Raw genomic sequence first — 15,072 nt, 5'->3', positions numbered from 1 at the left:
ATTATGGTTGGCTAATTTCTTATCCTTGATCATGGGTGGCTAATTTCTTATCCTAGGAGTGAGTTCCTGTATCTGAGTAATTGGCTACGACAGACGTGGAGAAGGCTGAGGTACTCAGCAACTTCTTTACCTCCATCTGCACTGGTAGACAGGCTTTGCAAGTCTTTCAATTCCCTGAAGCCATAGATTGAGGCTGGGGGATCAAAGTCCCACCAATGTAAGTGAAGAGCAGGTTCGAGACCACCTGATGAATCTAAGCAGGTACAGGTCTGTGGGCCCTGCTGACATGAATGGCAGGGTGCGGAGGGAACTGGCTGATGGAGTTGCCAAGCCTCTCTCCATCCTAGCTGAAAATTCCTGGCATTTGGGTGATGTCCCCGGTGAGTGGAAAAATGGAAACATCATACCCTACTCTTCAACAACTAAAACGAAGAATTGAACAAAGAGCACTACTCTTCAATAATTAAAACAATTAGGAGACATTTCTTCTCAGAAGGAGCGGGCAGGCATTGGAACGGGTTGCCCAGGGAAGTGGTTGGGTTACTGTCCCTGAGGGCTTTCAAGGAAAGGTGGGACCTGGCGCTTAGGGACGTGGTCTAGTGGGTGACATTGGCAGTAGGGGGATGGTTGGACCAGATGATCTTGAAGGTCTTTTCCAACCTTACTTTTCTATGACTCTATGATTCTGTGTCTAAAAACATTATTGACATTCACACCGATTTGCATTAGTAATGTGAATAAATTGGTATTGCTTATTAGGGTCTAATACTACCTCTACTTCTGCTCTTACAATATTCATTTAGAACTAAAAAGAAAACAGTTATTTTAACCTTGATCTTGGAGACAACTCCTGCTGTTTGCTCCTGATGATACAAGGCACAGGGCTGTGGGCTGTGACTGATGAAGCTGCTGAGCATCTTGCAGGATGCACTAGCATAGTTTGTTTTACAAATGCTCCTCCAGTCCAGCAAGACAAAAGATGGGTCTTCTCTAGGTTTCATGGTATCTTTTTCCTTCAGAAGGGAAAACCCTTCTGAAAGCCATATAAACTGTTTTTATAGCCAGTATAATAGAGAATGGATAGCTGTTGGTGATCAGTTCGGGAAAGGGTTTTAAATGGTAGCAAAGGTGTTGTTATTTACTTACTCTGAAGAAGTTCAGCACCTGGCAAAACACCTACCTGAACCTGCAGCACGCGGTAGACGTTTCACTACATTTGAGCACAGGCAAGATTACTTGAGCTTGATTACACATATATTAGGGGTTGTGTTCTAGAATGCTGCTTTCCATTTCACAGCAAGTAATGCTCTGTTGTCTTGCTGTTGGCCTTTAACATCTATGAGTGAGGGCCTTTGTTTGTTTTCATATTTTATGTGGAAGATCTCTGTGAATGGCAGTAGAGAGATTTCTTTTTTCTCTCTATTGGGAAGTATGGCATGAGTTTGCATTCCCTCTGGCTGATGGCAGAGTTTTGCTGAGGTTCTGTTTTTCCTCTCCCTGGAATTAGATACTCAGAATATACCGATATTCCCAATGAGTGTGGTTTTGACACTGTCAAAAATACTTGGTGCTTGTTGTTCTATTGATTTACTTATTTTGTAACACATCGTATCTAATCTACTTCAACATCAGGTATCTGCTATGTGGGTAAAGTTACTGAAGGAGTTTAATTGGAAGCTAGAAAAAACACCAAATAAAATCTTGGCTACAAAGCAAGCTACACCAAGATTTAGAGGCAGAACTCCTCATTATGACTATCCAAACGTATTTTTGAGCGCATTGTGCTCTGTGTTGCAGATTAATAGAGATTAATGAATCTTAGCTCATCTTTGTAAAGTGGTTGTTTATCTTCTTCTGAAATTACTGTAGAAGATCATCTCCTAGAGGGCTATATTTTAGGGGAAAAACACCCACTTTCTTGTTTTGTCTCTATCCTCATTGCTTGCTCCCTTCTAGACTGTACTTAGAGTGGGCATCTTCCAGAAGTACTTGGCTTTGTCTTTGCTCTGCACTGAAGATTTCCACTTGTTAAACAGCTTTAGTCTTTCTAGAAGATAGCGAATAAGCTGTTAACGCCACAAATCATAACTCCTTTGTAGGCAGACAGAATTCGCAGACATAAAAACATGTTTTTGTGAAATCTGGAACAGATTGGACAATCACGTGAAGCTGCAGCGCTCAGCTACAGCCAAAGAGCACAGAATCCAAACGCAGTTGGTGCATGAAGCTCTCTGAGGTGCCATTCCGCTCCTAGCGCAGCTCTTCTGCATTTCACCTTTTTAGCTTATTGTAAAGGATACCTTAAGTCATCATAGACAGAGCAGATCTGAGAAGAGATCTGGTTAATTGTTTGCAGAGAGTTTATCCCCAGTTACACACCTTTGTAGCTATATCAGCAAGTTCTCTGACTGTGAATACACGGGCTGGATACAGTCCATAGTCCACTCCAGTATCCACTCTCCTTTTAACAACAGATGCTGGAAGAAAAGCATGCAAACAAGATGTATTTGTAGCAGTAGTTCTCTGGTGTGCCGTGCCCTCCCAGCCTCTGAATATTGCTGTTCAGGGACTTCTGAGCAGAACTGTTAGATTTGCTATTCTTTCAGGATCTTGATGGAGAGATTTTTTTTAATTATTATTATAGTTTTTTTTTTTGGTATAGTGGCATTCTGAATGCATTAACTCTCACAGATTTTGCTGTCTGCAACTGTAGCATAAGTCCTATGCCTTAACTATGTTTGCTGGGGAAAAGCATCCTTTTTTTTGTGGATTCCATCTCATAATTTAATTTGATGCTCTAGTCTTTGTATTACGAGAAACAGTGAACAATTGATCCCCATTTACTTTTTCCATGCCAGTCACGTCCCTCTTATTCTTCTCTTGACAGGTCAATGAGCCCTGGGCTATATGTTCAGGTTTTGTAGTGAGGGTGTTCCATACCTCTCATCATCTCTCTCATCTTTCTGTGTGCCTTTCCTCCGTGATGATCTTTTGGAGGTGAGGGGACCAGAACTGCACATCCTGTTCAGGATGAAGTGGACTATGAAGTTTTCTTTCTTTGTTCTCTAAGCCTTTCCAGATGATTTTTGGACCACTACGGAGCATTAGGCTCTGATGCTTTTATAGAGCTAACTTTAGTAAATCTAAAGGACTCGTTCCTGAGCTGCAATAGCTACAGACGTAGCCTAGCACAGGTTAAATGATCTCATGTAGGACAGGACAAATAATAGCTTTTACAGGCTTAAAAAAATCGCTCAGATGTTCTTAGTGCAGTGCTGTGGAATGGTTAACTGTGTTCAAAATTCAGATTTTTAATATTTATTTTTCTTTAGTAAGGTAGAGCAAGTGATTCTCACCCCCAAAAAACTTCTCGGTTATGTTGCCTGTGAGTTACTATAAAATATGCTTTCCTTTTACATAAGAAGCTGCATTTTGATCATCTGATGAGATATTTTTGTCCACTTTTGACAATTATCGTGCAATTAGTTTGCTTCATGATTTTAAGGTAGAGCACCTTTTAAGTCAAAATGTGCAACAAAAGAGGTTTTGTTTTCAGAAAACAAATTTTTCAAAATTTGTAACGGAGGTAGAAGTATGTTGTTATGGAAAAAGAAAATGATGATTTAAATTATTTTTTTTTTTTTAATGTGTGAGTTTGGTTAAATATTCAAAGCTGTCCTTCAGGTAAAAGTGATGCTCAGAGCCTAAGAAGGCCAGTGAAATTGTATCAGTTGAGACACTGGATGAAATAGAATGAAACATAAACACAAATGAGAGCATCAGATTGGCACCCTATTTTTAACGCATGTACGTAATCATGAATGCATTTTTTTTGCAGTTTATTAAAAAAAAAAAGGCACAGCAGAGATCACCAATGTTTACTATTTAATTAATCAGAGAATGCTAATGATTTTTTTTTGCATCCCTGAGGTTTTCTTTAAAAAAAAGACTATCGTAAGATTATTTAGATATACACGTGTGTCCATGTATATCAGGACATGTCTGTGACTATAAAACATATAAAATACATTTTATTGTTAATTAGACGTTCCAAATGGATGAAAACTGAAATTTCCTAATTAACTCCTGGAGGTATTAGATCTGCTTTTAGATGTGGCAAAACAGTAGTACAGTGCTTAATGCTAGGACGTATAGCAAATGGCAGTAACAGTACGACATGGTTTGCAGTGTAGCCTTTTGTGGTTGAGAGCTTGTTTAATAATTAGGATGAGGATAAAGAGGAAATGGGTAGAGATTGTACTAGCGGTAGGCGTTGAAGTGTGATGGTACTGCATGTTCTTTTGAGCAGATATCTGCTGTAGCACGTTTAGTTGGTTACCATGGTTTCCCTTCCTGCAAATTCTATTGTTGTGATACTGAGAATGAATTGAAATAAGGTTCTGCAGCAGGATTAAAAAAAGGTAATAATGTTAGCCGTGATTATGAGTCATGATTTTTTTTTTTTGGTTATTTTTTTTTTATGTTTGGGGGCTAGGGCACATTAAAGATTATCTGGCACCAGGAGAGAATTCTTAAGGCAAAATAAATGTGAAAAATTAGTAATCCTTATTTTAGTCAACTAACTGCATGTATTGTGCAAAAAAAATGATACATATATCCTCTCTTCCTAAATTATGAAATTGCATTAAGAAACTAGCCCCTAATATTTTAAAAGGAGTCATAATTGGCAGGCTATTAGAGTATAATGCTGCAAATGAACCTTTTTAATTTCAGAGGACAATTGCTTTGATAGCTGAATGCTGCCCATTTTCAGTGGGCTCTTTTGGGACACGTGTGTAGTTCTCTTCCAGAATATGCACTGATTGCCCTGGGATTACTTACCCATCTAAAAGTCAACATCTGCAAAAGGCTTCTTGACTTTAGAGGTCAAAACTGCATGCCTGCATTCTGCTAGGAAGACTAGCTGTACAGGCTGGGACACCGGAGAGAAACTGGGGAAAGAGAAGTGTTTGAAACAACTTCTGTTGCCAATAGCTGAATTACTTTTTTTTCTTTTTTTTTTTTTTTAATTATCAATGTAGCAAAATTTGGTTATACCTTATCCTGAATCAGGAGATGATCTCTAAGTAGCCTGACGGAGGGAACCCAGCAAAACAGTAGCTGACTGCATCCCTTCACTTTACCTTAGTAACAGTATTCTGACATCATGTCACTTGGTAGGAAAAAAAAAAATACAAAGACCCTTTTCAGCACTAAACTTTGCACATCCTTCTATCTCTGTATGTTTTTTACCCAATTTACAGCTCTGCACCAGGCCTTGATTGGCAGTAGCAAGGGCTGAATTCAGTTTCTAGGAACCTTTCTGGAATATTTACACAAAATTTCTTGGTCCCCAGCTGAGACACATGGGAAACCATGTCCACATAAGTGTCTGTGTGTATATACACACATGTGCACACACACAAAACCTTAAAGCTTAGCTGGGCTAAGTAGAGTTGCTCCAAAACCTGACCAAACATATCTGTGGGGTATGCTTGTTTCAGTCTGGCCCGTTTTAATCAGTTTTCTTTATTCTGTGTGAAATGATGAAAGAGTGCTTCTTCCTCTGTGGCGAGCTGAAGCTCTCGGGGAAGGACTCTTCTTTCTCCCGGAGGCTCAGGCCGTCACACTTCCATAGGCACAGAATTCAGGTGAGTGTTTCAAAAATTGGCCACTAAGGTATCTAAAGCTTCTTTTAGATGGAGGAAACGGTTCATGCTTAAAGCTATTTTAATAGGCTAACATAGCAGGTATGCCAGCTGATATGCTGGGCTTTTTTTTTCTTCCTTGTGAAGAGCCAAATATTTCTTTTATGAAGGCTTAAATTTGCTGAAACTAAAGCTGTCATCCTGTTGGCTGGAAACATCGTATGAGCTAGAGCTTGCCCCAGGGAAAGGAGCATGCTGATAAATTTTGGAGCTCGCTTTTATGCTCTGAAATAAAACAATTGGACCTCTATTTAAATGATACTCCATGTAAAAGAAGTTTATTTTTCTATATAAAATTTTGTACGGAATAATATACTCTATTACTTTGTCAGTAAAGTGGAATGTTCAGCTACCAGTAAATAACAGAGCTGTCCTGCCTGCTGTCTGTCTTATGTAAGTGCAGCTGGGCACTACCGAGATGTCTTCGCTTAAGTATTTAGAATAATAATAAATAGCTACTAACCTTAATGAGTAATTAACTGGCTACCTAGGCCTTCCCACAGACTAGAATGCTTTTTTCCTTATGGTTCACGTCTTCTTGCTGTGTTCCTGTTCTCCTTCCCTCCTCTTCCCATCTGTTGTTGTTGTCAGCTCTGTTTTCTTTTGGCTAGAGTGTCTAATTTATCTTTGGCAATTCAGCTTGCTGCAGACTTTCTCCAGCTCGTATAAGTTCAGTACTTCTCAGAGGAATATTCTCTGCTTTGGTAGCGGTGTGAGCTTTTTGGTAGCTTGTCCAAGAGCTGTCTGCATTCAGTGCATGTAACTCATGTTCATTTTATGCCATGCCATTCACCTCTGACTGTAGCTTCTGCTGAGCCACGAAGATCTATTGTAACCTGGTGTACAGCGAAGGCACTTGGGTTTGTGGTGAGGCACCATCATGGAGCTCAGATCTGGGTTCACTTCTTGGCTTCACATATGACCTAGCTCAAAGCTTTTTCGTTCTCCGTGCTTTACTTCCTTCTCCATTAGGGAGAGTATTTTCTTTCCTGTGTTGTCTCACAGGTTTGTTGAGTACCTCAGCCTAGGATCTCTTAAAAATAGCCTAGACAAAGAACTGGAAAGTTGTGCCCCGTCTCTCAGACCACCCTCAGTCAGGGCTCCTGAGCAAGACCCTGCATTGTACTGTGCTATTCTTAGGGTCAGCCCAGGCTGAAGCTTATAGGTGCTATCAGACTTGAAGCAAAAATGTCAAATGATAATGCAATCGGTTGAAAATTAAATTGTGTGTATGTGTACATAGCATACACTGCTCGATCCTCCTTTCCCCCATTCCTTCCCTTTCAAAAGGATGCCTTTCTTTTCTGTCATCCACAGGTTCTACTGGAGTGCGTTTTTGCTCTACTCCTCTTAGAAAGTGATAGAAGCCTATCTTCAAGTTAGTCCTTTGGTTGGCCTCTTCTTTTCTGTGCTTTTGAAATACATATTTATAAACCTTTGTGCTTTGAGAAACAACGTTTTTCCTGTGCCTCATCAGTAAACATAAAAAGTCCTCCAGCTGTAGATACTATGGATGCTTTAGAAATAGGTTTTCAAAATAACACACAATAGTCTCATAGTGTCGTTTAATCTCATAATTGTTTTCATCAAAACATTTATGAATTATTCAAACACCAAAAGAACTGACAGCAATAAACATTATCTGTCCCACTTTTCCTCTTCCTTTTCCCTCTTTTATACTTTGATGTAACTTTGCTGAGTTTAGTGTAGTTCGTCCTGTTTTCATAGGTGCTAGGAAGAGCATCAAGCTTTTTTTTTTTTTTGTCTTTATAACTTGAGTAAATGGAGTCTAACAGTTTCAGTAATAAATTGAGGTCTGCCCCACTTATTGCTGCACTTGTGCCAAGGATGAAATTAAATTCTGGAAAACCAGAATGTAATAATAGAAAAGTTGTTGGTCTGATCTACTAGTGGCCCAGAAATTTCTGTTATTTCAGGCAATACCTAAACACACAAACTAGGGACGCACAAGTATTTGTTTGTATGTATTACATACATTTTAAAACAGTTAGGGTACCAGCTGGAAGGGATCTTTAAAATTATTCTGTTTCACTGAGTCCTATTAAAATGAAAAATCCATGGTATGATACATAAGTTTAGTGAGAATATTATTTTACAATGACTTTTTATCATCTGTTCTCCCCCACTGTTAGTTCACAAAGCATTTTAATGGCAGATCAGGCATCACCCTAAGAGAACTAAATACTTATAGATGGGGAAATGCTGCAATATAGTAATTAAAGTATTCTTCTATCATTTATTTATGCAGTCATGGTCAAGAGACATTAAGGGGAGTTGCCCATGTAGAACAGTTAATTTTCTTTCATTAACAACACAACGCTGGTTTGAAAATAACACAACATTGAATACATTCCCATAAAAAGTTTACAGATTTGAGTCTGGTGTATTAAAATGAAACTTTATTTGAAAAGATTTCCTTGTATAAAGCATTTTGTTTTAACAGCTACTGTGCAGGACAATTTATACTCCTTTGAACAACTGTCAAGCACGTAATGTCCTAAATTCTTTGCAGTATGTGCAGTGTACTGCATGCAGATGTCACGTTACAAATCACAATACGCAGTCCGTGCCCCATATGCCCTCTGTGCACTGCGTGCCCTGGCAAATCAGAGAACTGGTTCCTGGCTCTGACCAAAGTCTCTTTGCCACTTGGATGTGGTGGTACCAGGAGCTGTACGTGTGCACCATGGGTTGGGCATGTCTAACAGCGATTTATTGCACGTGTGGGAACCAGGGAGGCTGCACTGTGATGTTGGTGACCCACCTGTCACTGTGGTCCATTCATTTAACTGCTCCATTTCTGTCTGGGAAAATGGAGGCAGCAGGCGCTGAAATCTGTAGATGAAAAAAATCTATTTTAGGACTTAAACACCTTTTATTTTCTGCACAATCCAGTCTTCACAAGTCTTCTCCACAAAGGATTTTTGCCTTGTGAGCCATCAGATGTTGCCATACGTGTCAGAAGAGCTTCAAGGGAGATTTTAAGCTTAGGAGTAATTGTACTTGTTGCTTCTAGTGAGTCACCTATGGCTTTTTTAGTTGTGTTTCAGTGACTATACCATTAATAGTTTGTTAGGTTGGTGAACCGTTTGTATTACCACACATACAAACATTGTTTTATAGGTTGCATTGCTGCACATGACAATAAGAAAGCTTCACCTTTTTTGCCTTTTAGAAATGTTTGTGAATTTTTCATTTTGTATATTTATGCCTGTTCATCGTTAAGGAATGTAGCTTTGAGGAAAAATCAGTTTAGGAAGCAGTTGGTGAATCTCAGTGTTGTTAAAAAAAAAAAAGTGATTACCAGAAGATCAGAGGTAGAACACACTGAGAAAACAGCTTTTAAGTAAGTAGCAAATAGTGTAATAGCTTTAAGTAAGTTGAGTAAGCCTCCTTTGAAGGTTGGGATCAACGGTGGTTTAAGACAAATCAGATTTGACAAAATCTCTCTGGAAAAGCAATCTTCCTGTAGTTATTTTTAATCTAAAGGGAACTTAAAAATAACCCCCCCCCCCCTTTTTGTAAATATAAACGTTTAATTCTTGAATAATATCCTGTAACGTTTATATTTAGAGACCAAAACAATGTAGGAACAATAACAAAGCAATATTTCTCCACTCCCCTCTCCAGAAAAGTGTAGTATTTTATTCATCCTAGCAGATAATGGAGGGTAACAGAATGGCATAAGTATCGGTAAGTTAATTGCACTTGAAAAGCTATTTAATGATAACGACATTTCATTGGGTTTTCACTTGATGTCTTGCACTCATGTTTTCTTGATATATTGAATAAAATATTGTCTTACCAAGATCAATTAAAAGCAAGTTACTTTTAGTATGACAGCATCTGTACAAGCAAAAAGAATTAAGGGGCTCATGAGTAACTTAAGCCTCATTGCAAAAAGTGTTGTAAATGAAACCAAAATGATCGTGTTCGAGCATTATGTTGTGGCAGTTCTCTCTCGGTTGTAATGATTACAGTGAAATTTCCATTCCAGACCCAATGTTGTTCTACTTGTAAATTTACCAGAAAAAAAAAACAAAAAAATAAATGGGAATAACCTAGAGTAAGAATGTTATACTTGGGATGCGTAAAATTTGCATGCACATTTGGAATTGACTGAGCAGACGCTAGAGAGAGGTGATGGCTTAGCTTAGGAAAATTAAAACCCAGTTCTGCTTTAAAGGAACACAAAAGATCTCAGCAGTGTGGAGTCACGCTGTAGAATTAACTCGGAGAGAACATTTTTCAATTTTTTTGTTAAAGGAACAAAACTATCTGCTTAATGTGAAGACGTGAAAGTTACTAACATTCCCACTAGTAACGTTTCCAGAAGGTGGTTATTCCACGCATGTCAACAGGTTTCTAAAGCAATACTTTCTTTTAAAGAGAAAATATTAGGCTCTTACTGCTTTCCCATGTATGCATATATAGAGAGAGGCTTAAAGGTGTCTTAATCATTAACCACAATGATTCTTTTCCCGGGAAGCTCCAAGGTTTTATCAGGTAGAAAAAGCAGTAAACATTACCCAAAATATTGGTATTGATTCTGACCCAATCATCACAGCAATCCCAGGGACTTCTTACCGATTTTAAAAGGAACAGGGCATGCAAGCACAGTACTAAGAACGTATCGTACAGGAGCCTCATTTCAAAACCAGATCTTATTTTCAAATGATCTATCACTCATCAGAAACATGGTGTGATCCAAAGTGTTAAGTGGTCTTAACTGCATATTTATTGATCAGCTGACTTTTGTTCACAATTCGAGGTGGTTAAAATCAGCTGTTAAGACATTGAGACAAAATATTTTTTTTTTCTCTTAACTTTCTTAGATTTATTTACAAAGCACACCACTACAGTACCAAGGGCTGATAATCTTTCCAGCCTTCATTGTTCTCAGCAGCTGGTGCCGTTCAGCAGTTGTCTCTCACTTGTGTTGTCCCTGACACTGCTCATCATCTACACAAAGGTGCCATTGTTCTGGTCGTCCCTGCCTGCTATTTGCAGCATCCTCCTTGTACAATATTGTTTCCCTTTTGGACAAGGAAGTCTGGGGAATGATGCAGTGAAACAGCCTTCAGTCTCAGCTGAGAGAGGCTGCTGGGAGGCTATTGTCAATGATGCAGCACCAGCTCAGATTTATTTTTTTGACCTGATTAAGTGAGTTGGAGGTTGTGTCTACATTAGCATGGGGTTGTCACGTTTCAGTTCCAACTCTGAGATATTTTTTTTTCTGAAGGATGCCACATTTTTTTTCCAGGTTAAACTTAATTATCGTACATTCACCCAGCCCATGGGTCTGATGAGGTTTTAGGGATAACTTTACACCTAATTAATATTCATCAAGCCATACTTAAGGCAGTCAGTAAATGCTGCACTTCCAAATGGCACAGGAAAATTCTCTCTGGCCGCAGTACTCTGCCACTTTTCCCAGTTTTATCAGACAATTTTTGTGTCTACTTTTTATAAAATACTTTTAAGATTTAACGTATTTGCTTTCATTTACACATCTTGTGCTCTTGCAAGCTACTGCTGACTTTCAGGTTTCAGAGCAGGTGCCGTTCCTCAGGCAGGTACCCTGGGAAGATGGCAAGTCCTGCCATCCTCAGAAATAATGCCAATTAATAAGAAATCATTAATAAATAAAACTAAAAGTGAGCTTCTCTCAGGAGTCAGAGACCTTCTGGGTTAACTGTCTAGGTTTTGGCAGCTTGCAAGACTTGTACTTCTTTGACGAGGAAAATGGCCAAAAGAGGATCTGTGGGATTGTTTGTTTTCTTTTGCATGGACACAGCATGACCAGGAGACATTCCTGGTTGCGACATTGCTTACATTTCTGTAGCTTTTTGTGGAGTGTCAAGACTCTAGTCTTATTGGGTGAGAGTTTTCAGAAGTTCTAGCTGAAATTCTGACACCTAATTTTAAGCAAGATTTCTACCTTCTGCCCTCAAAGTGTGTTAAGACAGTTTTTCTCCAAGGGAAGACGAAGGCCAAGTGACCTTCAGGCACATGTACAGAACTTAATATTTCCCAGCTCAAAGTATGAAGATTCTCACCGCTTATGAGGATAGGAGTAGCCCTGTGGGGTGTTAACTCTGTGGTCTCACAGCCGCTTTGCATTTTAAATAATGCCCTTGTCTTTATGGCTAGATACTCTCCTCATCATAAAATAGCCCGTGAAAGATGTGAATAGCTACTGTACGTCTCTTTATTTGGACTGTAAAATCCATCTTCTTAAATGGTAAGAAAGTGCGGATGGGCTCTCAGTCCTTCACTTCTTCCTTTTGTCTGATCAATGAATGCTGCATACAGAGTAGGTGGCAGAGCCTGAAGCCCGTCTTTCTCATGCTATGATACCTAATTCAGCTCCTCAGTCCTTTATTACTACCCACATTTGCTCTACCATTTAATCCGTTTTCCCACGTTGTTTTCCACTCTGCCCCACTGGCAACCAAGGGGACTAGACAGAGTGATTGCTTTTCAGACAACTTGGAATAAGAAAAGTCTTTTATCTGTAGCCCTGCTGCTTGCAAACAAATGGACAATAGACACAATGAGACTGTTTGACGTGTCAGAGGTCTATCTCTCTTTCTTGGAAAAACATCTAATGTTCCCCTTTTTAAACCAAAAGAGAATATACATTATCTGTGCCCTGTTTTCTATTTCTTAAACAAAAAACAGCTGGTTCTAATGCTTGCCTTTAGGAAGAGACTATCGGGAAGTTGAAATATCAAATCTTGGCTCTACTTAGTTTCCACGGTGATGTATAATTAGCCAGGCTGCAGTGATGTTATAGAAGGTAAACATAAGGAAGTATTCTTGCTAATGGAAAAATTTAAACCATAATATTAAATAAGACTGAAGGGACTGAAGATTAAATTTGAATCGATTATTTACAAATGGATGTGTATGTTTGCATTTATATTGTAATTTGATCAAAATAGTATCATTGTGTGGCCAGAAATTTAAACGAGTTGAAAGAAATAACACGGAGGATTATTAGACATGGTATTGATGGTACAATCTTTGTAAGAGATTGTTGGTCCATTGATCTGTGTGAGTTTTTTTTCTTGCTTGTTGCTAATACCACTCAATTTGAAAAACAATACATTTCCCCGGAACATATCCAATAAGGAATGAATAGAGAGAAAACGGTTCGATCTGGAACAAATGGAAAAACAGATAAAGGCAAACCATTCAATTTTCACCCCTTGCAGCACCTTTCCCAAGTGATTATGGCACTGATCTAGAGTAACTTGTTTGTCTAAATACTTTTCTTTAAGCACTAATTGTTAAATTATCTTAATGTATTTTAAACTGAGAACATGGAATGTGGCCTTCAGAAGGCCGTGTGTACAGAAAGAAATTGATGTTCAGTTCCCCAGATCCGCGAAGAAAGAAGTTTCAGTTTGAGGTTTACAAGATGAGTTTAGGCATGGGGTGCTGTTAAAGAATTTAAACTGTAGGGCGTTTTCTATGAGATGTTTGTTTGTTGAAATGTGGGGTCAGGAGTGGTGAGATAAAGATGATGTTCTTCTGGGAATCCTATTCCCTGTAATATCTGTCCTGCTTTATGGGCAGCAGTCTGAATAGATGTACAATGTAAAACCTGCTGGGGTATGACCACCTACTGACCCTGATGGGAAGAGGATAAATCCTTTTAAAACCTTTTGGTGGTTCTCTGCATTTGGCAGACTTGTTCTTCAGAACTTTGTTTTAGACTCCGGAAGGATGTTATTGAAATCAAGACGAGGTGTGTAGTGATGGGCCCTGAGGAGCTTTTCTGTGCCTTTTCTTCTCTTGATAAGATTAGCTTAATACTTTCTCTTAGAGAAAGCTAAGAAGAATAAGTGACCTTCTGATTCTGTAAAACTGCTGTAAGTACTGTCAGAGCGTATGTTACTGATTAGAACAGCAATTCACCTGATGCGTCTCCTAATAAAAATCACTCTATTGCATACTATCATTTAGATATATTATTTTTCACCTTCAGAATCACTCTGTTTTTCTTGTCAAATTTTAAAGTTGTATGTTCTCCGTGTGCATTGTTCCCACTGACTTTAGCAGGACGCACTGAAGGTTGCTCACCTTGGCACTGTGAAGTACTGAGCGCTCTTAGCTCATGCTGACTTGACTGACAGTGGAGGACATGCAAAGAATATGGCTGCTCATGGTGAAAACTCGTTTGTCACATACTAAGTTGACTAGTTTTTGCCACTTTGTACAGTAAAGTATTTATGTTGCTGTATTTATTATGTTGCCATACCACTCATGAAATCTAGTATAGCCTAGTCCCTCGCTTGCCCTAACTTAGAGCAGAAGGGATAGGTAGGAGATCCTGCCACTTCTGCTGTAAGTTAGGACCCTACCTTTCTGCTTTCTCAATGACTAGTGTTCACTCTGGATTGCAACTTGTTATGAAATTAGCATCAGGTTAAAATGCTTTTATTCCTGTTTTTTGTTTGTTTGTTTGTTTGTTTTGTTTTTTTTTGTTTGTTTTTTAATTTCTTGTTTTTTCAGTTTGATTCAGTGAATTTCTAATTTGTGTGGCGTAAAAATGTGAATAGAAGTACCAATTCATTTCAAAGAAAAATGCCCCTGCAGTTTCTACACGTCGTGTCCTCTTTTGTTGGTGAGCCAGATGTGGATTCCTGAGAGCCCCCCAGGAGTGTGTTGCTTCACATTTAACTTTTCTTTAAAAACAGCAGCTCCCAAAATTACAGTCGCTGTCAGGTTATTGGTAGGGGGGATGGTTTGGTTTGGCATTTTGAAAAACATCGAGGAAAAGTGTACATCTCAAAACAAATGATTTTGCCCAAATTTGCAGGAAGAATGCATGTATTTCACCTGAGGCAAGGTCTAATAATATGCTGTCTGCTATTGGGCAGTGCCCCATTGAAAAGGAATCACTTCAGCAAAGCATCAGATTATTTTATTCCTTCACATCTCCTATGAAGCTTTTGATTGTGAAATAAAAATAATCCATCCTTTCAAATTCAGTTTTCAATATGCATTTGGCTGACCTGACCTCCCACAGTGGCCCGCTGCCTCGAGCAGCCACCCTTGCTGCTGTCTGACCAAGGAGTGACCCAGAGGCGAGCTGTGAAGGCAGCTCCTTGCCTCCATCTTCGCTGCAGGAAACGCGTTGGTTATTGCCGAGCGCAGGCACTGGTGTGTTCTCACTAGTTGAGATTGCTTTCAGGCAGGAAATTGTTACAGGTTCAAAGTAGGTTTTGAAAAGGTGCTAATGTTCAGGTAGCATTGGTGTTCTTGCTTATGGTTGCCTAAAGACTATCAAAATCCTGCTCCACCCAGGCTGCAGAGTTGCTAGCATCAGATA

General features: G+C 39.0%; 1 protein-coding gene and 1 long non-coding RNA gene across 4 annotated transcripts in view; one reads left to right on the top strand and one right to left on the bottom strand.

Moving 5' to 3' along the window:
- The window catches only part of CHN1 (chimerin 1), a 91,067-nt gene that overhangs the window by 27,274 nt on the left and 48,721 nt on the right, over positions 1–15,072 (top strand). The window contains exon 1 of one of the 3 annotated variants that reach the window (XM_035331098.1): positions 5,582–5,651. The exons of the other annotated variants lie outside the window; for them this stretch is intronic. The gene's annotated coding sequence lies outside the window, so the exon portion shown is untranslated. Of the gene's footprint in view, positions 1–5,581; positions 5,652–15,072 lie in introns of those variants that run through there. 3 annotated transcript variants of the gene reach the window in all.
- On the bottom strand, positions 321–7,176 carry LOC118169646. Its single transcript, XR_004752213.1, has 3 exons — positions 7,165–7,176; positions 4,613–4,621; positions 321–664 (listed from the first exon to the last, which is right to left on the bottom strand). It is a non-coding gene; the product is annotated as an uncharacterized LOC118169646 (long non-coding RNA).

This window comes from Oxyura jamaicensis, chromosome 7 (assembly GCF_011077185.1).
Source record: "Oxyura jamaicensis isolate SHBP4307 breed ruddy duck chromosome 7, BPBGC_Ojam_1.0, whole genome shotgun sequence".
NCBI classification, from domain to species: domain Eukaryota; kingdom Metazoa; phylum Chordata; class Aves; order Anseriformes; family Anatidae; genus Oxyura; species Oxyura jamaicensis.
This window is presented reverse-complemented; position numbering and strand designations above follow the sequence as displayed.